Source organism: Monodon monoceros, unplaced genomic scaffold (assembly GCF_005190385.1).
Source record: "Monodon monoceros isolate NGI ecotype Baffin Bay Population unplaced genomic scaffold, NGI_Narwhal_1 Super_Scaffold_19, whole genome shotgun sequence".
NCBI lineage: Eukaryota > Metazoa > Chordata > Mammalia > Artiodactyla > Monodontidae > Monodon > Monodon monoceros.
The window spans coordinates 65762-91387 of record NW_021703775.1 but is presented as its reverse complement, the minus strand read 5'-3'; the positions used below and the strand labels follow the sequence as shown (position 1 = coordinate 91387).

The following is a 25626-nucleotide window of genomic DNA, read 5'->3' as shown; positions in this document are numbered from 1 at the left end:
AATATTGATGAATGTGATCTTCAAGTTTTGTCTTCATCCATTCGGCCTGCTGAAACAGAATCCCATAGACTAGGTGGCTCGTAAACAACAGTTACAAGTTGAGTTTGTTTTTCACAGTCATGGAAGCCGGGGGCACAAGATCAAGGCCCCGGCAAATTTGGTGTCCAGTGAGGGCCCGCTTCCTGGTTCACAGATGGCCGGCTGTTCCCTGTGTCCTCCCACTGTCGCGTCAGAGGGTCTCTGGTAAGGGCACTAATCCCGTCATTAGATGAAGCCCTCCAAAAGGCCCCACTTTCTCACACCATCAGCTTGGGGTTTGGGTTTCAGCACGAATTCTGGGGGACACAAACCTTCAGTCCATGACGAGCTTGCATTCACCAGGCAGTTACTTAGTTGCAGTCAGCAGTTCCATGCCCTGCTGCAGGCTGAGTCAGCACCGAGGGGGTTGAAAGCTGGCCAAGGGTGTTCTTTGGCTGTAAACACCGTCAGTTCTCCCAGGAGGCAGGCTGTGTACGCCAGGCAAGGTTTTAAGCACTTTATGAAAAGTAAGCTGTTTAATTCTCCCACCTCCCCCCGCCCCAAATCTAGCATCTACGTTTCGTTGATGAGGAGTCCATGGCAGAAACTGGCTGTTTGCCCAAGTTCACAAAGCGAGTTGGCAGCAGAGCCTGGCCTTGAACTCAGGCAGCTGGGTGCCAGGCCGCACGGGGACCATGAGCTGTGCCACTTCTCTGGGAGCACAGAAGGCAATGCTACCACCCTGTGATGCAGAGAACGCACTGTCCCTGTGGAAGAAGAGACCAGACAAACCGCAGACAAGCACTAATGGGTGAGACAGATTGGACTTGCACATTTAATATTGCTTCTGCACAGGAAAAGAATAGAACTGGACTTTTGGGTGTTTGGTCCTTTCCATCTCACCTAGGGTAAAATTCATCTGTGGTGGGAAAGAACATCTCCTTAGCTCCCAGTGGTGGAGTTGCTAAAATGTGCAGTGTGTGGTTACATTTCTCTCTTTCCTCTCCAACCTCCACCGACTTGTCTGAGCACTTGAGCTCTAGTGGAAGGGCCCATTCTGCATAATCCTGGGATTATAGGTGGACCTGGAGGAGAACCACCAACACGGCAACCACTTTCCTTACCATAAATTTCTAAATTTGTAACCCACTAATTCGGAATTTTGGAATCTCATTTTGGAATAGGCAGACGCTTGCCTTTGCTCTACTACAAAGGGTGATGGTTGAAGATGGTTGAATGTCTTTAAGAACATAATCTTTTTTTTTTTTGAAGTTAATTTTCTCTCTTTTTTTTTTAATAGATTTATTTAATTAATTAATTTAGTTTTTTGGCTGCCTTGGGTCTTTGTTGCTGCATGCTGGCGGCGAGCTGGGGCTACTCTTCCTGGCTGTGCGCGGGCTTCTTATTGCGGTGGCTTCTCATGTTGCAGAGCACAGGCTCTAGAGCGCAGGCTTCAGTAGTTGTGGCTTGAGGGCTCTAGAGCGCAGGCTCTGTAGTTGTGGCGCACGGGCTTAGTTGCTCCACGGCCTGTGGGATCTTACTGGACTAGGGCTCGAACCGGTGCCCCCTGCGCTGGCAGGCGGATTCTTTTTTTTTTTTTTCTTCTTTTTTTTCAGGCGGATTCTTAACTACTGCGCCACCAGGGAAGTCCCAAGGACAGAATCTTTAAGGATATTTGCTCATTGCTTGCAAACTACTCTTAAAAAATGTTACTCGCTACAGCTTTGATACCCAATTAACTATGCATGAACTTCAAATGAATAAAAATGCCTTGCTTTAATTTATTTACTATTTTTATATTTTAAAAAGTGTATGCTCATGGACAGTTAGAAGAAGAAAGGGCGGAAAGTAAAGACTACTCATTTCTCTGCCATTTGCATCTCCGTGTAACTCCAGCTAACGGTTCCTTCTATACTTTTGGGTATTGGACTTTTCTTTAATTCAGGCTGGCCTCTCTCCTTGATTTAAAATGATTTACCCAGTTTCTGCTGGGTTATATGGAATGCAGACATTGAAGAAGTGAGAAAAAGCTGGTATTGGGCTTCCCGCCCCGGGGCGCCCTTGCAGCGGGAGGCGTGCGCACGCCCGCCCCAGGGCTTCTGCCACCGCCGCCCGCGCCGGCTTCCGGTCTCCTGTCTCACTTCCAGCCCTTTGCTGCCCACAGCAGGCCCTCTCCAGGCCTGGCACCCTTCTCCGAGATGCGCAGGCAGCGGGGTCGCTTCCTGCCGCTGCCCATTCCCTGCCTCCGTCCCCAACCCTGACCAGTTGACAGTGTGCCGCTGCGCGCCCCCGGCTCCCGGGGCCCTGGTTTTCTGGCCCCTGTCTGTTCCCAAGAGCAGGTGTCTTCGTCTCGCCCAGCCACCCTGAACGTACTTCCTCTCAGGAGCTGTTTAAAGACTGAGGAATGAACGGCTCTTCTGGCCGCCTGGCCCTCCCGCCATCTATACTTTGCCCACAGCTTTCGGATCTCCAAGAAGGGGATGCATCTGGAGCTGCTTTTCCTCAGACCTGTGCTGAGTGGCGCTGGTGGAGAGCTGCTAGGAGGTGAGTCTGGGGTCTGTGTGAGGCCATGTTGTCCGTTTAAAAGCCATCCCACCCTGGTTATCTTCCCCAAGGCCTTGCCCAATGCCTGTTCCTGGCAAAGTTCCTTCCAGGAGAGGTAACACGTTAAACCTTAATCGCCACTAGAAAACCGTGCATTCCTTGATCAAAAAGCTGGAAAACCACCTTCAAACAAATTTAGCATCCTGAAAAAACTCCACAGCAAGATTGGTAAGGTTGGGGTGGGGAGAGGAAAGAAGGGAGAGAGGACCCAGGAGAGCCTGCGGTGGGGAGCACCGGATGGCCATCTTCTCCTGCGTCATCTTTGTGCCCGTTTAAGTCTACAGAAATATGATGGTCGCCTTTCTGTGCACCATCAGGGCTCGGCGTCGCCTGTCAGTCTGCAGGCTCCAGGAGGGAGGCTCTGCATCCCCTGCTCTGGTGGCTGTTTGCATCAAAGTGTTCAAAGGAGACCATGGGGGCCTGGATGTGGTCTGAGGCTAAGATGAAAACAATGCCATGGTTCAGCCCATCATACAAAACTGTTTTGCGGGAACCTCCCCTATGTTCCTGGAGGTCAGCTCCGCCTTCCTCCCTGGCGGGGATAATAGACTCTGCACCGGGTGACCCTTCTGCTTGCGGCGGGTTCCATGCACTTCCTGCCGACTCTTGCTTGAACACAGGTATCTGTTTATTCAGGTGTGGGCTGTGTTGCAATTAAGCCCTTAACTAACTGTGGAGCAAGTGAACAGAATAAAGGAGTATTTAAGCGAAATGTTGCTGGGGGCGAGGGGGACTTTAAACCACCACCATGTGCCTTTCATTCGAGGCTAATTCTGCCACTAGTGCAGGATATTGAAGAGGGAATTCCTAACACCAGTGGAAAGTCGGGCAGGCTAGACCTTGAGGTCATTTTAATTAGAAACTCGTGTGATATGGATGCTTGTTCTCCTGCCCCAGAAACCTAGCTGCAGGTCACGCTACGTGTTCGCTAACCCCAGGGCCTATGTTGAAGCAGACATTTGTCAGCCAAGTTTAAGTTTGCTAAATAGAAATGAATTGCACTTGTCACATCTTATAATTCAGATTTTTCATCAATTCATGTTGATCTCACCCTCAATTAGTATTGCTTTTAGTATTTTAAAATACTTACTTAGATATAATTGACTCATGAAAAACCTAGATTACTTTCTCCTTGAAAGTGACCACTATTTCTTTACAACTGGAAAATTGATCTGCCATTTACTTGCCATTTAAACCTAGGCAGCTATGTATTTTGAGTTTCAGTAGTTCATCTATAAATTGGAGGTGATAAATGCTGTATGTACAGCGCATCACACTTAGTGCTTTTGAGATTCAAATGATATATCGTGAGGATGGTTTAAAATACTAAATAAAGTACTGAGCACATAACAAGTGGAATTAAAGCAGGAGTTCTTTTTCCCTCTTTTCTCACCAAATCAGGCTGTTTTCTTCCTCTTCTAAAATCATAAAAAGGCATAGGGTAATGTATACCACATTTAATCTGATCTTTACCTCTGGGAAAAAGGAGAACGAAGTGGAGAAACTTAACTGTATCTATGGAGTTTTGTTTCTTTAAAAAAATCTGAATCAAACATAGCAAGACGTTTAAATATGATAAAGCTGGGTGATGGGCAGACATTTACTATATTTTTCTATATGTTTGGAATATTGCACAAGGGAAAAAAGAACAAGACAGGCATTCTTTGGTCTTCTGTGTCACGGCACTTCCGTTCTCCCTCACTGTGCTGCTTCTCTGAACTCATTCACGATAAAAATCTAAGTGATAAAGCATGACTGTCCCTGAGACGTGGCGAGATTGCACGGAAGAGGCCACGGCAGGAGCACCAGGGAGCAGAAGGGGAGTGGGCTGGTCTGCAGGCAGTCACACAACTCCATTGCAGGCCCGTCCAAGCCTCACGTCTCTCCCACTCACAGCTACGCCTGTCAGACCCACAAATCTGGGAATTTTACTTAGACTGGCTTCCAAACTGCTGCTCTCAGGTTAGAGAGATCAAAGTGAGGTGTGGGCTACAGTGCTGTGTCACCCACAGGCAGGCTGGCCGTGGGGTTCCTCCGGGAGCAGAGTCTTGGTGTGGTCCTTAGCCTTGGGATGCTAGAGCCGTGTGGAGGCACCCATCCCTGGTGTGGACGCGGCTGGGGCAGTGTGGGCCTGGATCCACAGCTGAGGCAAAAACCCAGACTTCTGCATGGAAGTGAAGAAAATGCATACGGAAAGCACTCAATTCTATGTATACACTGATGACTTTTCAATAAACTCATCACAGCAGCTGTGTAACGGGTCACCCAGAATGAGACACAAGGCGATACCAGCCCTAGAAAACCCTCTCATGCCCCTTCCAGTCCCTGCCCTCCTTACAAGGGCGACCCTCTCCTGGCCCGTGACTCTGATGGCAAAGATTCATTTTGACTGTTTTGTACTCCTTGTGTCTGACTTTTTTGCTCAACAGTATTTGTAAGATTCGTCCATGTTCTCGCTTATGGTGGTAATTGTTTACTCTCCTTGCTGTGTAGTTGCATGACTGTAACAGTTTCTCTCTTCTCCTGTTGATATCGATGCACGCTTTTGTTTGGGGCCTCGTGAGCTGTGCTGCTGTTCGCGGGCGGCTGTGTGATGTGAAGTGCTGGTCCTGGTGCAGCGGCGGCGGGGCCTGACTTCCTGCTTCTCTGTCTTCCGGGTGGTGAAGACGGGGCGGGCGGCCCCATGGCCCTCTGTTTGGTGGTTTTCTGGGAGGGTCCTCAAAGCACGGCCTGCGGTTGCCCCCTAACACTCACGAGGCCCGGGGGACGGCAGGGGTCCCGTCTCCTGGTTTCTGTCACAGGCAGCTAATCACTAACCATTAAAGAAGGGTGTTTCCTATTTTCCCGAATGTGGCCACATCAGTTTACACGTGTACGCTTCCCTCACTTATGTCCACATTCGTATTCTAATAATTTCTGCTAAACTCATCCTTTTCTCCCCAAAGCTGTCTGCGTTTTTTTTAATGTGCTAATTATTTTGTTTTAAATTACATGGAATAGATTTTCTTTTTTTTCCTTATTGAAGTATAGTCGATTTACAATGTTGTGCTGATAGCTGCCGTACAGCAAAGTCTGTCTGCTTGCTTTATACCTTTTTCTGTTTCACACGTTTCACCAACATGACGACATGCTACCTTTGCACAGCGGTACAGCTCAGGTGGTACATTCAGTCTACTTTTAAACAGTATATATTTTTAAACCGTAAAAAATTTAAGTGAGATCATTATTCCTTTCCCTTTAGAGGAATCTCATGTTCTTGGCAAGCAAGTTGGCAATTATGTGTCCTACTAAATATAAATCCTACTGAGTAGCCACTAGCAAATACAAACATTACTTGCCCTAAAGTAGTTTTTGAAAAATAAATTATATTGATTTTTATTTTACTGGGCCTTATTTCCACAAGCTTGAAAAATGATAAATCTCTACCTTAATATAAAAATTAGCTTTATAAATATTTACTAAATATTTTAAAATCTCAATCCCACTTGGTACCAATTTGAGTGTTAAGTATGAAAATATTTGTATAAGTGTGCATGTGTATATATATATTTGCTGATATTTATTCATTAAAAGTCACTCTGATCTCATACAAGGAGAGCAGCAGTGTGCTTCCCCCATTGAGGAAACAGTGATCCAGGTCCCAGGCTCTGCCCTGAAGAGACCCAGTCAGAAGTGACACAGAACATGCCCCCAAATAGGTGCAGTGCAGGAACGAATAAGAAAAGCATCTGTGTGGCTTATACAGACAAGGTGATGCTGAGGGTTAGAATGTTGGCTGAAAAAATTACACAACCTAAAAGTTGAGAGTTCGGTTTTATTCCGCAGATATTCTTAGGACCTCAGACCTGGGAGGCAGCATCTCAAGTAACCCTGAGAGAACTGCTCCAGGGAGGGGAGGGGAGAGCCAGGTTATATAAACGTTTCGCAACAAAGGGCAGGTAGCCTGAATGTGAAAAGATTATTGTTAACTAAAGAAAACCAGATATCTCAATGAATTTAGAGCTTTTCTCTGTATGGGAAGTTGCAAGAGTCTGGGCTCACTGAAAGCATTCCTTTGATATGCACCTCAGCTATCTGGGGCCAGTATCCTGTGTTTTCACATCCCGAGTTTCCTCAAGGCTCACCAGAGTGGCTGCAGTCTGATGGCTGCTAGATGGCAGGTGTTCTTTGTTTCCTTCCTGAGTCCCCTCAGGGCTCACCAACTCGTGGTTGGAGGGGTGCAGTTGCTGATGACTGTGACATCCTTTCTTTACTGATATGGCGGGTGATATTTTATTTCTCAAGGAGATGAGATCATTTCCATCTGGAGGATCAGGGAAGACTTGTGGGGTAACAGCTAAAGATGTATAAGGATGGAAAGTTTCCAAGATTAAACACTTGAAATAAATATTTTGAAAATACCCTGAGAGCACTTGTTCTCTGAAGGTTGTGTGAACTGTTGACTCGTGGTCATCATCGGATTGCAGTACCATCTCTTCCAGTTCTTGCTGTCCACATATGATGTTAATGCAAGTTCATGTGCCCGATGTACACTGAGGCCAGACAAACTGAAACGTCAGAGTTCGGAGCAGAGAAAGGTTTATTGCAAGGCCATACAAGGAGACAGGTGGCTCTTGCCCTGAAAAGCCTCGAGCTCCCTGAAGGGTTTCAGCAAAGGCTTTTTAAAAGGCCAGGCCGCCCTGACCGTGGGGCCCACGCTGACCCCTGTGGCTGGAACTGGGTGTGGGCAGCAGCCAGGTGGGAGGAAACAGGTGTCACGTTATCTCTTCAATACGTGCTGTCCAAGGTGAAGTACACAGGTACCATTTTGGGTTTCTTTCCATTCCAGTTCCTTTCGGCTTCAAAATCTTAATAAGTTGCCATAAACTTACTGTCGTTCCTTTTTATTGTGCTAATGCTCTGTGGAAACCGGTTTGGGAGAACTGCGTCGGGGCGGGTCCTGGCAGCAGTCAGAAGGCACATTCAGCTAAAATTTTGGGAAAGACTTTCAAATGAAGTAATGATTTTTAAAAGAATAGACAGGAGGAAGGGAACCAGCAGGGAAGGCTGAGGCTCCCAGGGAAGCTGCCCCCCACCCCGGGCCTGCCCCCCAGAAGGACATGTCACTGCTGTCCAGCCCTCGTCTACCTCCTGCAGCGATTCTCAGGGGTGGGTGGCGGTGAAGACAAGGCTAAAAAGGAAACTTGGCTAGAGAATGAATCTGGGGGCAAACGGATGATACCTAACAGCACAGAAAATGGGTGTCGGACTCAGCCTAAGAGACAGCTAGCTTCCTAGACTCCCACCGACTGGCTGGTTTTCAGAGTCAGCGGACATGTGCTTCTCCTATGGCCGAGAGTTGATTCTATTTAATTCCCTTAAAAACCTAGTTTGTGCAGCAGCTGATACCGTATGGACGCCATTGTAGAATACGGATTAACTGGTGGTTAGGGTTGCAGTTTGTCACTTTTTCTGGGAAGCTTTTGATGAGCTGGCTACATTATATGTTGCGTGTTCCCTGTTGCGTTTCCCCTGTGATGCTGTGATTTAGTTTTTCTACCTGCCTATTTTCCTACTACGTGGGAAGCTTTTTCAGGGCGTGGATTTTCTCATGTTCCTTTCTCAATAGCCAGCACAAAAATGTGAACAAGTAACAAGAGACTGTAAGTTGAATAAGATTACTTGAAAAAGAATTAAAATGTTCATAAATAAAATGTATAATAATTGACATTTAAACAAAAAATAAACTTAAGGGACAGCCTTACACCAGGAGAGAAAAACAATCAACTGGAAGACACATTTGAAGAATTTTTCTAGAATATAGCTCAGAGAGACAGATTTTATTCTAGTGTAAAAAAGAAGTTAAGACACAGAAAGGAAAGGATGACATCAAAGATACATGCATTTAGGATTTCAGTAGGAGAGAATAGAGAGAAAGAAGAAGCAATATTTAAAGAAATAATGGCTGGGAATTTTCCCCAGCTGATGGAAAAACACCAGTCATTGACCAGGAAGTCCAACAAACCACAAAAACCCAGGCCTAGAGACACACTTAAACTGACGAACATGAAACAAAGAGAAGACATTAAAACAAACCAGAGAGAAAGGACAGATCATCTCTGGAAAATGGACAGCTAGGCTGAGAGCTGATGTCTTGATAGCACAGTAAGCCCCAGAAGGTGGGGGATGATGGCTATAATATTAGTTATTTGCAAATAATATAAAGTCACAACAACAAATGAGTATCCATGAAGAAATAAAAAACTGGTGTCCATGAAAAATTAATCAGTCGATCTAGGAAAGAAATGGAAGACTTTATTTATTTTATAATCTGGGAAGAACATCTCAGAAAGCTCTGAGAATTCTTCCACCCGTTAGAAGTCAAGGTACAGTCAAGTTTTTTGAGAAAGTGGGCTGTACATCAAATGACATTATTTATTTATTTATTTTTATTTTATTTCACTTGGCTGACCCGCGCGGCTTGCAGGATCTTCCCGACCAGGAATCGAACCCAGGCGCCTGCAGTGAAAATGTGGAGTCCTAACCACTGGATCTCCAGGGAGTTCCCTTCCAGTGACATATCATTGACAGTTTACATAATCCAGGTCTAAGCACAGTCCTGGTGGGCCACGTGAGCGCTTACAAGATCAAGAAGGAGCGTTGCCTTTTAAGGAGTTGTCTTGCTGAGCTGGGAGAATGTTACTCTTTATGGTTGAGCAGGTATTTCTGCTGATGGGGAGCTTTGGTGGATGCCTAATGCAGATACACAATGCTCAGTAAGGGGAGAGAGGAGGCCAAAGGGCAGAGAAGAATTTTTTATGTTTAAATTTTTCTTGTCTTGCCATAAAATATGAATTTTATTTCACACTGGTAAACAGTCATAATCATCTTTCTCATTAAATATTGCACTGCTGATACGTTTACTTATTTTGTCATGTGCCAGCGCCCACTTGCACATGGGCTATGGCAAGAGCCTAAATGTTATTACCAGTTTATGGAGAATCCTGAAACTGATGATGTTTTATCCTAAGTTTCTCTGAAATTGCAAAAAGAACAGTTTTTGACTGTTTGTGATCTAGTTCTTTAGTCCACTTTACACAACTTCAGTGTTTAGCAGAAGTGAGATAACTATTTGGCATATCGTATTTTAAAGATTTTTTTTTGATGTGGGCCATTTTTAAAGTCTTTATTGAATTTATTACAGTACTGCTTCTGTTTTATGCCTTGATCTCTTGGTCCCGAGGCATGTGGGATTCCAGCTCCCAGACCAGGGATCGAACCCTCATCCCCTGCACTGGAAGGCAAAGTCTCAACCACTGGACCACCAGGGAAGTCCCTCAAATTTTTAATCGTTTATTTTTCAGTGATCCGACCTTGTCAAGTGGTGGGTGAGGACGTTTTAGCCACTGCTCACCAGTGGAGCCACACAGCACATCCTGGGAGGCAGCTGCACCTGGACTGGACTTTCTGACCCTGTCTGAGCTGAGGAAGAAACGGAGATGGGGGGAGACAGTGGAAACCAAAAGGAAAGATGGGCGGTTCTCATTCCCATGGTGGGTGCCAACTGGAGGTTATGCCCTTCACTGCTGCTAAGTCATAAACGTGGATGAGACCCAGTCTCTACTCTCCCTACGACTGGAAATTGATGCGTAATCAAAGAATCGTACTACAGTTATTATGAATCCGATGATAGTTTAGAATTCTTATGGTTTCTTATTTCACTGAGAAGGGCATACCAAGATACAGTTTTCCTGTTAACAATGATTATACGTCAGCTCCTGATACGTTGCACTAGAAAAACATGGCTTCTATGAAATCTCTGCCAAAGGTGCATGACCTGAACGGAGTCATTAGGAAACAGCCGACCAACCCAAATGGAGGGACTTTCTACAGTGTACTGAAATGTAGTCTTCAAAACTGTGAAGCCTGTGGAAGACAAAGACTGAGAGCTGTTCCAGATTAAAGGAGACTCAAGAAATATGACAGCAAGTGCAGCACAGCAGCCAGGCTTTTCTTTTGCTAAAAGGACGTTATTGATGCCGAAAGCTCAGTTTCAGCGTGCACCGGTGCTGAATCAAATCTCGGAGAGAGTTTTGGGTGAAATAGAAAAGGAGAGCTTTATTACTTTGCCAGGCAAAGGGGGACACAGCGGGCTCCTGCCTTGAAAAACTATGTGTCCCCCTCCTTGGAGAAGATAGTGAGAAGTTTTATAGTAATGGTTCAAAGAGGGCATGGTCTGCTCGTGGACACTCTTCTGATTGGCTGGTGGTGAGGTAATCGGGAGTTCGCGTCATCAACCTTCTGGTTCCAACTGGTCTGGGGTCTACATGCTTGTGGGCAGCAGACAGTTAACTTCTCCCACCTGGAGGGGGTTTCAGTATCTGCAAAATAGTTCAAAGATATTGTTGTGTCTATCTGTTGATGGGGAAACAGGACCCTGCCCCAAGGCTGCTCTTGACTGTTTCTCCCTGGTCTCACATCCCTTCCCTCCCCTAATTAACAACTGCTTGAATCTGCCCATTGGAACTCAGGGAAGGTCACGGGGGCTGGAAGAAGTCTGTTTCCTGTGATCAAAGAAATGGGGGTGGGGCCTTCCCTGGTGGCGCAGTGGTTAAGAATCTGCCTGCCAATGCAGCGGACACGGGTTCAAGTCCTGGTCCGGGAAGATCCAACATGCCATGGAGCAACTAAGCCCATGCGCCACAACTACTGAGCCTATGCTCTAGAGCCCTCGAGCCACAACTACTGAGCCCACATGCCGCAACTATGAAGCCCCCGTGCCTAGAACCCATGCTCCGCAACAAGAAGCCACCGCAATGAGAGGCCCCCGCTCACCACAACTAGAGAAAGCCCGCGTGCAGCGATGAAGACCCAACACAGCCAAAAAAAAAAAAAAACAAAAACTATTTAAAAAAAAGAAAAGAAAAGAAATGGGGGACACAGAAAGGCTTTGTGCCCAGGAGCCCCACAGGGCCCTGCTCAGGATCATTATTAAGCTAAATTGGCCAAATCTGAATAAGGCTTGTAGATTATAATGGGATTGTGTGATGATAATTTCCGGGTTTGGTCTTGGTTCTGTGGTTACGTAAGAGACTGCCCTTGCTTCTGGGAAGTACACACTATCCGCACTTAAGGACATCACGTCTGCAGCTACGCTCACATGGTTCAGGGAAAGAAGCAAGAGACAGAAGGCCAGGGCAGGTGTGGCAAAATGTTAACATTTGAAGAATCAGGACAAAAGATGCATGGAAATTCTTTGTGCTCTTATTGCAACTTACAGTTTTTTAAAAAAGGTAACAGAATAAAACTATTATTCAACTATTATTCAAAGTAAGATAAAGCATTTCAGGTATTGGTAGCACTCACTAGAAGCAGGTTAAGTCCATTTAAAGGGGAAGACACTGGGTTGCTCTCTGAAAACATGAGATTTAATAGTCCCTGGAACTTCCTTTTTTATGTCCCATAAATGCAAACTCAAGTTCCAAATTCCCCACCAGGTGTGCAAGTCATGTGTTTGGACTGAGTGTTTTGTTATTGTTTTTCCTGAACCTGCTTTTGAAGGCACCTCTAGAGTGGGACTAAGCCACCTGCCAAAGGTAGCAGTGACAGGGCTGGGCCTTCTGTGCAACCTCTTCCGTTGACTCGTTTAAAAATCAGTCCAGTTAGACTTAGCTTTCACAAATGTGTTAATCAAATCAATTCCTGAGTCCCCATGTACTGTATAGTAGGTTTGCACAGTAATAAAAAAATGTTTTAATGGAATCTCAGCAACAGGGTTTCCTTTGTTTAATTCTCATTTAGATTCTTTTTAAAATTTTTTACTTTCTTTTTTAATTGAAATATATTTGACATATAACATAAATTTAAGGTGTACAACATGTTACTTTGATACATTTATACATTGTAGCGATAATTAGCACCTCTATCACATTGCATAATTATCTTTTCTTTTTAGTAGTAGTATTTCAGGATCCCTTTCCCCAAAGCAGGTAAACTCCAGCCAGGGTGGAGCTGATGACTCACTGTGGTCCACAGCAGGGTTTTTTAGGAGTAGTTGAACTTAAGAATCATTTAGTTCTTGGCAAGACTGATGGTTATAATACACTATTGCTGTCTGTTAGATTCCTTTAGTGGCTCATTTATGAGGGCATGGTCTCGGCTACTAGGACTGGTTCTCCTAAAAAGCACTAAACTGTTAAAAACTACTAAAACTGTTAAGAAACAGTTCAAATGCCTAGGGTGTTGCATTGTTGAGATGATGTTCTTGTAAGACTCCCTGTTTCTTCTGCCAACCCTCTGCGATGGTGTTTCTTGCTGTAAATAGAGGCTGGAGACTTTTTCCCACCTCCAGTGGTGCTCCGGTCATGTTCCAAACAGAGCCTGGGCCCAGAAGATGAGGCTGCTGGCCAAACCCCTTTCCAGCAGACACGGAGCAATCTAGCACAGCGCCCCTGGGTTTTCTCTCCAATATTCTTGGGAAGAGGAGCTTGTTGCCCAGTGCCTAGGATGCTCCTGTCGTCACATCGACCGTTCATGTCAAAGTGGTTCCATCTGCAGCACCTCCCCTGTAGGGACTCACTCAGGCTTTTCAAGTGCACTTGTTCTCTACCTTCTGAATTCAAAGAGTATTTGTACTCAGTGATGGATTTAAGCATTAGGCCAAATCTGCTCGAAGAAAAAACCAGACATTTCTCCAGAGTTTTCTGCAGCCTTCAGTGAAACAGTGATCTTACTTCGGAAACTCTGTGAGGGAATCAGTTGTAATCTAGAGGCTCTGACCTGCCTTTTACAAAAGGTCATTTATATTTTCTAACAGTGCAAGGTTAAGAGGGAAAGAGAACCCAGGGAACTCGCTGCTCTTTGTTGTTGTTATTGGGTGGGTGTGTGTGCCAAATCCAGCCTGATGGCTGAGCCTTTTTTTTAAAAATATAAATTTATTTACTTATGTATTTTTGGCTGTGTTGGGTCTTTGTTGCTGCGCTCGGGCTTTTCTCTAGTTGCGGCGAGCAGGGGCTACTCTTTGTTGCGGTGCATGGGCTTCTCATTGCGGTGGCTTCTCTTGTTGCAGAGCACAGGCTCTAGGCACATGGGCTCAGTAGTTGTGGCTCGTGGGCTCTAGAGTGCAGGCTCAGTAGTTGTGGTGCATGGGCTTAGCTGCTCCACGGCATGTGGGATCTTCCCGGACCAGGGCTCGAACCCACGACACCTGCATTGGCAGGTGGATTCTTAACCACTGCGCCACCAGGGAAGTCCCTATTTTTTTTTTTTAATTAATTTTTATTGGAGTATGGTTGCTTTACAATGTTGTGTTAGCCTCCACTGCATAACAAAATGAATCAGCCGTACACATACAGATATCCCCTCCCTTTTGGACTTCCCTCCCATTTAGGTTACCACAGTGCATTAGGTGAGTTTCCTGTGCTAACAGCATGTTCCCATCAGTTGTCCATTTTATCCATAGTGTCAGTGAGGAACTTCCTGCTCTTAAAGGGCTGGGAATTTTCTTTTTTCCTGCCCTCTATTTTTTTCTGAAAGGGTGCATTAAGCATAATGGAGGGTTCACAGGAATACTTAGAAATTATATGATTCCTTGTGTTTTCAAAGCCCGAATCTCCTTTTTTTTTTTTTTTTTTTTTTTTTTGTCGGTACGCGGGCCTCTCACCGTTGTGGCCTCTCCCGTTGCGGAGCACAGGCTCCGGACGCGCAGGCTCAGCGGCCATGGCTCACGGGCCCAGCCGCTCTGCGCGGCATGTGGGGTCTTACCGGACCGGGGCACGAACCCGTGTCCCCTGCATCGGCAGGCGGACTCTCAACCACTGCGCCACCAGGGAAGCCCTCTGGGTGGTTTTTATGTTGTTACCTTTGCATTTTGGAAAATGTTAAAAATAAGGGAAGGTATGTGAACCCCAGTGTCCCCACAAACCAAGTTCCACAGTTATCAGCGTTTTGGTGAAACTGCCTTTCATCTATTCACCTACCCACTTTCCCCATCTCATGTTATTGTGAAGCAAACCCAGACATCAAAAGAGTGTTCATAAGCATTGTTGAAATGTCTAAAGTTGCATCTGGTAATTTTGTAATATAAATTTGCCAGTTTTCTACAGATAGTAAAAATAAAAGAGCTTGCTGTGCTGCCAGGTCACACGCCACCAGGGCGTGGGAATGGGAAGGACACGGGCATGTGTAGTTTGGAAATTCCTGGTCCTCTATGAAATGTTTGGATTTTTAAATTCTTACTAAAACTCAAGATTGAAAAGATGCGTTTGTGTGCATGTGCGCACACACACAATCGCAATACTGTTACGTCTAAAGTACTGGCAAGAATTCCTTAATGTCATCAAATACTCAGAGTGCTCAAATTTCTCCAATTTTCTCATATTTCTAAATAGTTTGGTTGTTTTAAAAATTAGGTTCATGCATTTGAATCAGTCATTATCATTATGTCTCTTAAATCTCTTTTAACTGATAGCTTCCCCCAGTTACCCATCAACATTTTTTTTTTTTTGATGTTGAAGAAACTGGGCCATCTTTGCTGTTGAGCTCCCACAGTCTAGATTTTGCAAACTGCATCCCCATAGTGTCATTTAACATGATCTTCTGTCTCCTTATTTCCTGAAAATTGGTGTCCTATCTAAGGCTGAGTCACACTCAGGCTCCATTTTGGCAAGAACACTTTTAACAGCAGACCCACAAGAGCTGTTGTTTGTACGTAGTGGGTGTGGAAGATCAGTGCCTGCCCGGATCCGTTATTTCATTAGAGGGTCAAAATGTTGACCTTCTAATTGTGTCATTCCTTCTTCAATTGTTAGCTGGTCTACTCCTGTAAAAGGAAACTTCTTCTCATCAATTATTTGGTTACCCTGAGGTATAGTTCATATAGGAAAAGAAGGGTACATGCTTGGGTTTCCCCTTTATTTGCAGGTTTTCCAAACAACAAAATGGTTTCCTAGCATCTTCCAGAGGCGACCAGTGATCTGTACAAAGACATCATGATGAGTTCTGAGCTTTAACACATTTACTGGGCTTCTGCCCTCTGAAATTATTTTTTATGCTCTAATTTTCATATTATAAGCTAACTCGAGAGGGTTTTTCTAACCTTTGATTGGCTCTCATATTGGCTGATAACACCTTTGACACAACTCTTTTCTTTCCCAATATGACAATATCTTCCAAGTTCCTTGGTACACTGTCTTCTGCATACCTGGAATTGGACATTTCTCTAAGGCAGCCTAGTTTTTTGTTGAGAAATGCTGTAAGGACCTCTAAGGTGCTCACTGCTATTGGGCTTATCATTGTTTCTAGGTCTTTCAGAGGACAGTGCTACAGAACTCTTTTTTTTTTTTAATTAATTAATTTATTTTTGGCTGTGTTGGGTCTTTGTTGTGGTGCACGGGCTTCTCATTGCAGTGGCTTCTCTTGTTGTGGAGCACGGGCTCTAGGTGCGCAGGCTTCAGTAGTTGCAGCACACGGGCTCAGTAGTTGTGGCTTGCGGGCTCTAGAGCGCAGGCTCAGTAGTTGTGGCACACGGGCTTAGTTGCTCCGTGGCACGTGGGATCTTCCTGGACCAGAGCTCGAACCCGTGTCCCCTGCATTGGCAGGTGAATTTTTAACCACAGTGCCACCAGGGAAGTCCCAGAATTCATTTTTAGAAATAAAATATATTACTAGCTGTAAGACTTAGATCAATATGATTTACTTCTCTGAGCCTCAGTTTTCTCATCAGCAAAGTAAAGATGAGTGATCCCTACCATCTCATAGGCTTGTTACAGGAACTTAACAAGGTAGCACATGCTGCGATTAACTCAGATGTCCCTCTGCACAGCTCGGAATGCAAGTCACAGGCTGTAGTTTGATTTTAGACCAGTTGTGCGTAAGCTCTTACATGCTCTTGGGAGGTGATAGCCTCGAAGTGCAGTCTATCTCCTTCCTTTCCTTCCTGCCCCTCCCTCTTAGTGCACACAGGATACCCCTCATAATAGGGGTCCTTAGGGGAGTCCCATCGACCTGTCTTCTTTGGGGTGCAGCCTGCAGTGGGTGGTCAGGAAGACGTGAAGGCTGAGAGCGCCGGCCCTGCCACGGCCCCTCCTAAACGCAGAGCTACCACCTCGCCATCCCCAACTTCTCACTGACCAGCACTCTCTTGACAGCTTTTTCTTAAACTCTCAGAACTCAAAAGGTTGTTTCATCATTTTCCTAAAATATGTGAGGGATGCCTGGTCCACTCTTGTGAGACCCGGATTTTTCGGTCCTTGCGAAGCAGCTGGCATTTTCTCTTTAAAGTAGAAAGTAAAAGCCAGTGTGATGCCTGGTGCAGCCCCTTTCCAGCAGAGGCCCTGCTCCAGGAGGCCAGCACGGAGCCAGGGGCTGCTTCGTGGGGGGGTGGGGGTGGTGGTGAGGGCCAGACCTGGCCCCTCAGGACTGTGTCCACTCAGTACGTGATCCCAGCAGGGAGACAGGTGGCCTGCGGTTTTCAGACGCCTCACCTCCAGGTCTCAACCCCATCCCTTATCTTCAACCCATCCCACCTACTGTGTAGGCTCTGGGCTTTGATTCCCAAATAGAATTCCCATAGAATCTGTAAAGTTAGAGCACCATTTCATTAATTTTGATTTGGAGTTCTGAATTTTAGACTATTTAAAATTAAGTAAGACACTTGAACCCACAGGTCAACCATAGCTTCACTAAAACTGGGGCAGTAGACCCTGTACCCCTGGGTGAGGCACTAGGAGGCTTTCAGCACCACTTACGTATAGTCTGCTGGAAAAAATGGAACCTAATCTCATCGAGCCTGTAATACTAACTGCCCCTTAGGGAATGGCAGGGACAGTGAAACAATTTAAATGACATCATGAGGATGTCATCAGTCAATCCAGAATGTGGAAAACTCCAGAGGACAAGCGACCAGGTCCTCCCAAAATTAATGGCATAAAAAGGGAAGGGAAGGATGGTTACAAAAGAGACTTAAGGGACAGATTAGCCAAATATACTATGTGGAATTTGTTTGAATCCTGATTCCACCAGAGCAATTGTAAGAATAGGTTCTTAAGACAATATGTACAATATGAAAAAAACTTAATTTTGTGACATATGATAATAGTATAGTGGGTATGTTTCTTAAAAACTTTTCATCAGTTACAGAGGCATACTACAGTATTTATAGGAAGAAAGGCATGATATAAGAGATTTGCTTTAAAATATTCTGAAACAAAACAAAGTACCAGTGTTTGTGGGGAAGAAGTATAAAAATAACATGTGCAAGATGTTGATTTTTTGAAGCTGGGTTGTAGGTTTAAGGAGGTTTATTATATTATTCTCTCTGCTTTTTATATGTTTAAAACTTTCTATAACAAAAACGTTTTTTAAAGCAAAAAAACAGTAAAAATAAAAAAGTGAGAGAGGGAGAGGAAGGGAAGTTTTCACAATATGGTCTAGGTGGAGGCAGAGGTGCCTTGTACCCTGCTTCTATCCAGCCAGATGGCGAGAATTGATCAATTCGGGGTATATTTGGGAGGAGTAGAGAGCTGTTTTCTAGTGGTATTAGGAAAGGGGTGAGGATGAAGAATGTCACCTGCCGTATCAGTAAACAAAGGATGCTGTGGCCATCAAGCCACCAGCCACTGCAGCCGCCTTGACTGTGCACCCTGAGGAGATTCAGGATGGAGAAAAGCAGGATATTGGCCCTAGATCATTAAGGTGCACACCAAAGGAATGATTTCAATGAGCCCAGACTCTTGCATCTTCCCATACATAGAAAAGCTCTAAATTCATTAACAGTAATCTTTTGATGTTCTGATGACCTGGTTTTTATTGCAAAAACTCCTATATATCCTGGCTCCGTTCCCCCACCCAAAACCTAGCCACCACTGCCTTGCCTCTACAGAGAAGCCCCTCAGAGCCCTCTGAGAGGCTGCATCCCAGGCTTAAGTCCTCAGAAGTCGGCCAAATAAAGCTTAATTCACAACTTTTAGGTTGTGCATTTGTTTCGGTCGACGGGGGAGAATTGATTATGATTCCTCAGCTTTTGGCTGCGGCGGCCAGAAGGATGGCCATAAACTTGTTGAAGAAAACTGGGAGATGGGAGAGGTAGGCAGAGCTCCGAAGTTTGGTTGTGGCCACACTGAGTCTGAGATGGGATTAGAAATCTCGGTCCCCAGGCAGACATCCAGCCCTGGGGCTCAGGGGAGATACACACTTAGGACTCATCAGCCAGAAGATAGCATTAAAACTAGGGGATTGAATAAGTTCACTAGGAGAGAGTATGGTTAAAGAAAAGTAGTTTGTGTAGCGCTAGAATTTTCCAGAATCTCCGAGATGAACACTAAGAAATCTGAGGCAAAAAGGAAAATCAGGCTTCTGCAGTAACACATTCAAGCACACATTCAGACCGCAGGGGCCTTGTGTTGGCTGGTGTCTCTACACCCACAGGCTTCGGGAACTCTCGCTGGGAAGTCACTGCGGTGCCTCCTGGATGCAGCCTGGGGTGGAATGTAAGCTTGCGGTCAGCACTCCACTTTCCAAAAAGCAATGCTGTCATCTAAACCTGGACCTTGTTTCCTGTCTGCTTCCCTGGCTGCTTGTCAGTATTTGATTTTCAGATCACAGGACCCCGTATTGCCAAACCCCAGGCCTGTCACTTAAAACAAACAGAAGAGGAAGTCAACAGGAACTGCGCTGATCGAGCTGTCCACTTGGGAAACTTGCCCTTGGTCCTTTGCTGCTGCCGGCCCCCACCCACCCCTAGGGAGAGCGATGCAGTGCTAACTGAGCGGCTTTTGTTTGTTTCCCGACTCCGTGGCCCCAAAGGACAATGCCACATTCACAAGCCAGTGGGACCCCAAGTGTCTGCAAATGCCCCACAAGGTTGCTGTTCAGTCTGTTGGCAAAGTTCTCCCTGGTGCTTGCCCGCATGGGCTGTGAATTTAATTCCCTGACCGCTGTCTCTTGAGCCTTGACTGCCAGGAGTGCAGGGTCAACCTTCCCAGGTAAAGAACTTTAGAGGCGGATTGGAGGAAGGAGGTGGGGTTCACGTTGCAAATCCTCACCAGTTTAGTCGGTAATTTCAGCTCCTTCTCCTAGAGCAGCGGGTAGTCTGTGAATTGGCCGAGTGGGCAATCAGTCAAGGTCAGTGGGTGATGCCTCAAACTCACCCTTTTAGCCAGAGATTTCCTTCTCTGTGTAAAGCCATTAGTGAGTGAGACCGTGCCTTATTAAAATAAATCCAGGTCCCCCCAAGTTTCTATCTGAAAGGAGACCTTCTAGTGGGGAGGTGAGGAGACAGCTAGGGCTGATCATGTAGACAGAGACAGAAGACACGGGATGTGCAGACTTGGAACAACGTTCTAGGTCCTGGAAATTCCCCCACGAGGCTGCCTTGAGTTGCGTGATCTACTGCCTGTCCTTATGCTCAAGTCCTTTTATCCCCCTTCAGCTGGTGTAAGTGGATTTCTTTTTTTTTCTTTTTTTTTGGCCATACCACGTGGCATGCAGGATCTTAGTGCCCCGACCAGGGATCAAACCCGTGCCCCCTGCAGTGGAAGCGCAGAGTCTTAACCACTGGACTGCCAGGGAAGTCCCGATTTCTATTACATAGAGTCAAAGAGTCCTTGATGCAGATTTGGTGAGTCAGTTAGGACAATGGGTGTCACCTCACATTTCTGAGGCCACAGATGCTCCTTGTGCTGGCAGGGCTGGGGAGGAGAGGAGACCCCAGTCTCAGAAGAGGCCCCAGGTATGTGGGGAGCCCTGCGGGACCTGCCAGGGACGGCCAGCAGGTTCAAACCTCCAGTCTGTGCACCAAGCACAACCATTCTGTTTCATGACTTTAGTGAGAACACCTACACCACAGTGCGGGGCTTCTCCACGTTCAGCGCCAATGTGCATCACCTGGCAGCCTTGTTGAATGCGGATTCAGTAGGTGTGTGGTGGGGTAGACACCCCTAACTCCTAACCAGCGCCCAGGTGACCTAAGAGTAGAGTAACCTGGCCAGGTCACCTTGGCCCGGACCTGCCTCTACCCTAATTAGAGCCAATAGGCTTCTGCTGCTTCACTTAGAACCATGCTTGTTAACTGCTACTTTCACCCCATAAACAAGAAGGTAAGACACAGTGCTTACCAAAAAATGAAAATCTTACAGCTTTTGTTGAGAACTAGAAAATAAACACCTGACTACCTAAGCATTCAAAAGGGGGGGGGGATGGGAATTCCCTGGCGGTCCAGTGGTTAGGACTTTCACTGCCTCGGCCCTGGGTTTCAGCCCTGGTAGGGGCACTAAGATCTGCAAACTGCAGTGCGGCACAGCCAAAAAGAAGGGGCGGCGGAGGGAGGCTTCTTTCAAGCTGGGAGCAGAAAGCTTGGAGACGGCTTGGAAAGGAGAAATTTACCTGTCTCCTTGCCTCAGCAGAAGAGTCCTAGTGATCAAGGGTTCCTCAAAATGGTGCTTGAAATGCATCACAGGGGTTCAGTGTTTAAAGGTATTGTGAATTTTATACTTACCTAAAATAATTTGTTTTCTTTTTTGGTAAAGCATCTGACTAATTCCTCATTTATCTGTTCTAAAATTCCAAGTTTTTTTATATTCCATTTTCTAAGAGCTGAATTCCAGAACACAAATTTCCTTTATGGAAATTCCCCCCCTCGCGTGTTTACTTGGGCAGAGATGAACTTGGGGACCCGTGACAGCCCATGGGGGCTGTGACCCCGCCCTCACAGCATGTCACACTGATATGATGACATGACATGCAACCGTTTGTTGCAAAACAGTTGTGTCCTTTTCTTAGGGCAAGGCTGCAATGATCCTGAAGCTTCCCAGAACAGTCTCGGTTCTGGATGTGCCTTGCAGGGCACTGCTGTGTGGCTTTGATTTTTCAATTGATTCACAAACATTTGTGCTTGTTTGGATTTTGTGGGAAGCAAAAGTCAGGGAGATGATGGAAATTCATTATACATTCTAGTGGTGTGACGGCACACGTGGTAGCAGCCAGGCTCAGGAACCGGCCTAAACTGCACAGATTGACAGTGGGAATTTGATCTGGGGAATTTGGAGCAATGTCTGAGGAAGCCCGCAGAACACGGTGGAAGGCAAGCTGTCCCAGACATTAGCCATTTCAGGAAAGGCAGAAAGGACACTGAGAGGGGGTGAATCCAGGTGTCCAAGAGCAAGGACCACCGAGTGAGCTGGAGCCACCGGGGCTGCCTGGTGGGGCTGGGGCCCTGGGGGAGGAGCTGCCCCGCCAGAGCTGCAGCACAGATGAGACACAGCCAGAGGAGCAGGGGGGAGGGGAAGGGGAGGGGCCCTGCCTCCCTCCTCCCCCTGCCAATCTCCTGCCAGTACCTCCCACTGTCCAGTCCTACCTGGAAGCAGACGGCAAATAGCTGGCACTCATTTGTGGCTCAGCCTCTGTTCTCTTGTATCTGCCTGTATTTGACTCCTGTTTGATGACGTCATGGGTCCAACCACCAGGAATAGCTCTCCTTAATGTACCCTCTCCCGCCAAGCGGAGAGACACAAAGTCCCAGCAATCTCTGGATCCATCTCAAATTCCAGGATGTCTGGTGATGCACAGCCCCCTTTGTCAGATCCAGATGTGGCTTCAAATGTGGTCTATGAACTGCATGGGTTAAGTACCACCCATTTTCCTTGTCTAAAATAATAAGCAAGAGATAAAGCGGAAATATAGGTGCCTGTGTATGTGTAATTTTAACACTTACTGACGTGTTATGTTTTATATTTATTTATTCATTATATTTTACTCTTTAAAACTACTACAGTTCTCATTTCTGTAACCGTCACTGGGTTGATATGGTCACTTTTTTGTTTTTCACCCCCCATTCCAAGTTCCCTTTGCCATCGTATGGTTGACATTCTCTAGCTGGTGGGATGACAGAAACGTTTGCTTCTGAGTAGTTCGACGCGTCTATGGTCCTGCCTGTAGTTTTCCCTTAGATTTTACTTTGGGACATGGAAGTATTAAGAAGGACCCACTAAACCCCTGGACGCCCCAGCTGGTCCTCTCTTGTCCCCACGATCTAGGGCCAACCGCCTATCCCCAGGGAAAGCCAGCTCAGCACGTCCCCTTCTCTGTCTGCCTGGTGGGTCAGTGGCGTGAGGAGCCCCAAGTAGCCAGGTCTCAGCGTGAGTCAGTGGCACCTTGTTGCAGCCTCGGACGAAGACTCCCCCCCTTGACAACCAAGAACTCTAGGCCTGCAGATCCAGTTTTCAAGGCTGGAAATGGTTTACCAGGTGGTGGTGAGAGGGTCCCTATCATCTCTACCCTGACCCCTGGACCTGTGAACCCTGCTGTGGAAGAAACAGCACATATACCCTCCTTGGCGCAAGGCATTCAGGGGCAGCACCCAGCCTTGCTTCCCAGCTGGTTCCTTAACCAACCATTTGTAAGATTGGGCTCAGAAAGGTCCAGGAGGTTAGGGTCCCATGACAGCTCCTGCTGCATTGCCCTCTCTCCCTCACCCAAACTCAAGCCCTTGTGGAAGCTCCTTATGTCCATATGAGAGGACAGAAAAGCTTCGGTCTGGTTTACAGATGCTTCTGCGCAGCCTGCTGGACCAGCACGGAAGGGACTGTGGCTGCACTCAGACCCTCTCCAGGGCCTCCCTCAAGGACAGCGTGGAGAGAGACCTTCCCAGTGGACGGAACTGTGGGCACCTTGCCCAGCTGGAGAGAGAGCCGGAGGTAAGGATCTGCACTGGTTCGTAGATGGCGGCTCATGGCTTGGCTGGTTGGTTGGGGGCTCTGACAGGGAGCCTGGGGAGTGGGCAGAGCACGGTGATGTCTGTGTCTCCTGTGAGAGCTTCCAATGGCATCCACTACAGAGGAGGCTTTCAGAAGTCAGGTGAACAAGACGACAGTGTGTGGATGTTAGCTCCCCATGCCCCCACTTGCTCAGTGGCCCCCTGTGCAAAGTGGTCATAGCGACAGGGATGAAGCCTGTGCATATGGACAACCCCTCCCCAAGGCTGGTCTGGCCACTGCTGTTGCTGAGCGCCCAGCCTGCTGGTGGCAGAGCCCACGCTTCTTCCCCGAAAGGGTGCTGCTTCCAAGAGGGGGTGGTGACGGGCCAACTACGTGGTCATAGGTTGGTTGCATTGGACCCCTTTCCTCCATGGACAGGGTGGCAGTTTGTCCTCACTACAACAGACAACTGTTCTGGCTGTGGACTTGCTTCTAACCCCACTATTCTTGGATTCAAAGAATGTTCTATTTACCATCATGGCAAAACCTTACTCTGACCACGGGACTCTCATGCATCAAAAGAAGTAAGTCATTTTCACTTGGATGATTCCTGCTGTGCGTGCACAGCCGTATGGCCTGGTGGCTCACACGGCACCCAGTTCATGATGGCAGCTTGAGTGCCCGCTGATCTGGTGTCCCCTGGTCAACTTTTCAGTCTCTAGACAAGCCCAAGAGGAAACCTCCAGCTGTTTCTCAAAAACATGGATTACAGTTCTTGGTAGAATAAAATCGATTTGCACTGGGTGGTAGAAATAGGGGTGTTTTGGCTTTCCAGAGGTTCACATTGACATATTTCAGTGCTGACTCAGCCCTCAAAAGTCTGGTTGTTTCCTTTCCTAGATGTACAGTCACCTGGTAACTGACCTCAGGTCCCTTTGGGGAGGGGTCTGAGGAAGACTCGTAGATTATTATATTTCTCACGGTGCTGAAGATTCCTTCCTAAGAGGACCTGACCTCCTCTTCATCAGGGTTTGGGGCTCCTGTGAGCTGACAAAGGTCTGGGAGTCAAAAGAGAAATAACTTCCTTTTTTGGTCACTCAGTCATGCTTCTGCTGACCTAGAACTTTTCTGCTTGTGTGGATGAAGTAACCTTAGTCGGGTGCCCTTCCATTTCAGATCTCTGTAGTTCAGACAGTCTTCTCCCCTTTTGTACATCACAGTAATTGCACCCATTTGTCTGCTGGACCCATTGCTGCAGGACGCCGCCATTCCTGCTGATCAGAAAGCCCATTTCAGTGCAGAGGCTCCCGCTGTCATTCGCACAGGGCTTTTCAAGGCTGCTGGTCCTCTACTCACCAAAGCATCTCTCAGAGCCTTAATAAAGGGAGTCTCCAGGTCCTCCTGGGAGACAGTCAGGTGGTGAGGAGGTGGGCTGCACAAAATAATTTCTTTTCAACTTTCTCATATTCCTAAATCTTTGGATTCCTTCCTTGACATTATCCCAGGGAAGTTCTGGCCTCTCTTGTTAAATGTAGACTACCGTCGGGCCCACATTTCAGTCAACCAACCAACCAGATTGTTAGAGCCAGCGCACAAAGTCCAGGGTCTTGAATAATAGTCCCCATCATCCAGTGCAACGTTTCTTTCCATCTCAGGTGACTGTGGATATAAACTTAACAAAATCTTGAGTTGTTTTGGATTATAAGTTATCTGGGAACAGACCTAGGATGCATGGGTCCGACTGTAACTATGGGCTTGGAAGTAATGAGCAGAGGTGAAAGTAAGTCTTCAGGAGAATAGGCATTTCCTTAAAAGACACTTACCTCAGGTGAGTGGCTTCAGGTGCTGTGGAAGGCATGTTGCCACTGGTAAGGAAGTCTCGGTGGATCAGGGGTACGAGGTTGTCAGACTCTTACAAACCCATCCAGATGTCCTCATCTCAATCTCAAGGTCCTACGTGCCATACTAACAATTTCCAACCCTTAACATAAGAGACTTTACAAGGCTGAATGTGGAACTCTCTTGTGATTCAGAAGCTTGCACAACTAGATTTTGGGTCTAGTCCTCAACCTGTGACATAAAAATAAGAAATTCTGTTAGGGCCTCCATGGGAGTTCTGTTCCTTTGACCAGGCCTTGCCTTGAGCCAAGAGTTTAAAGCCCTGAGCTTAGCTTTTTTCTCTTCCTGAGCCCTGTAGTGCAACATGAAGAAACCAGTCCTTCTTCACTTCTACCCTAACCATCATTGCTACCATCATCAACATTACTACCACCATCACTACCCTAACTACCATTGCTACTGCCATTCCTACCCTAACCACCATTACTACCTCCAT

The 25626-nt window shown here is 46.5% G+C and overlaps 1 long non-coding RNA gene across 1 annotated transcript; it reads left to right on the top strand.

Annotated features, from left to right (window-relative positions):
* Positions 1–1645: 1645 nt before the first annotated feature.
* Positions 1646–24153, top strand: LOC114900926. The gene is made up of 3 exons (XR_003794971.1): positions 1646–2562; positions 23142–23291; positions 23730–24153. It is a non-coding gene; the product is annotated as an uncharacterized LOC114900926 (long non-coding RNA).
* The last annotated feature ends 1473 nt before the right edge of the window (positions 24154–25626 follow it).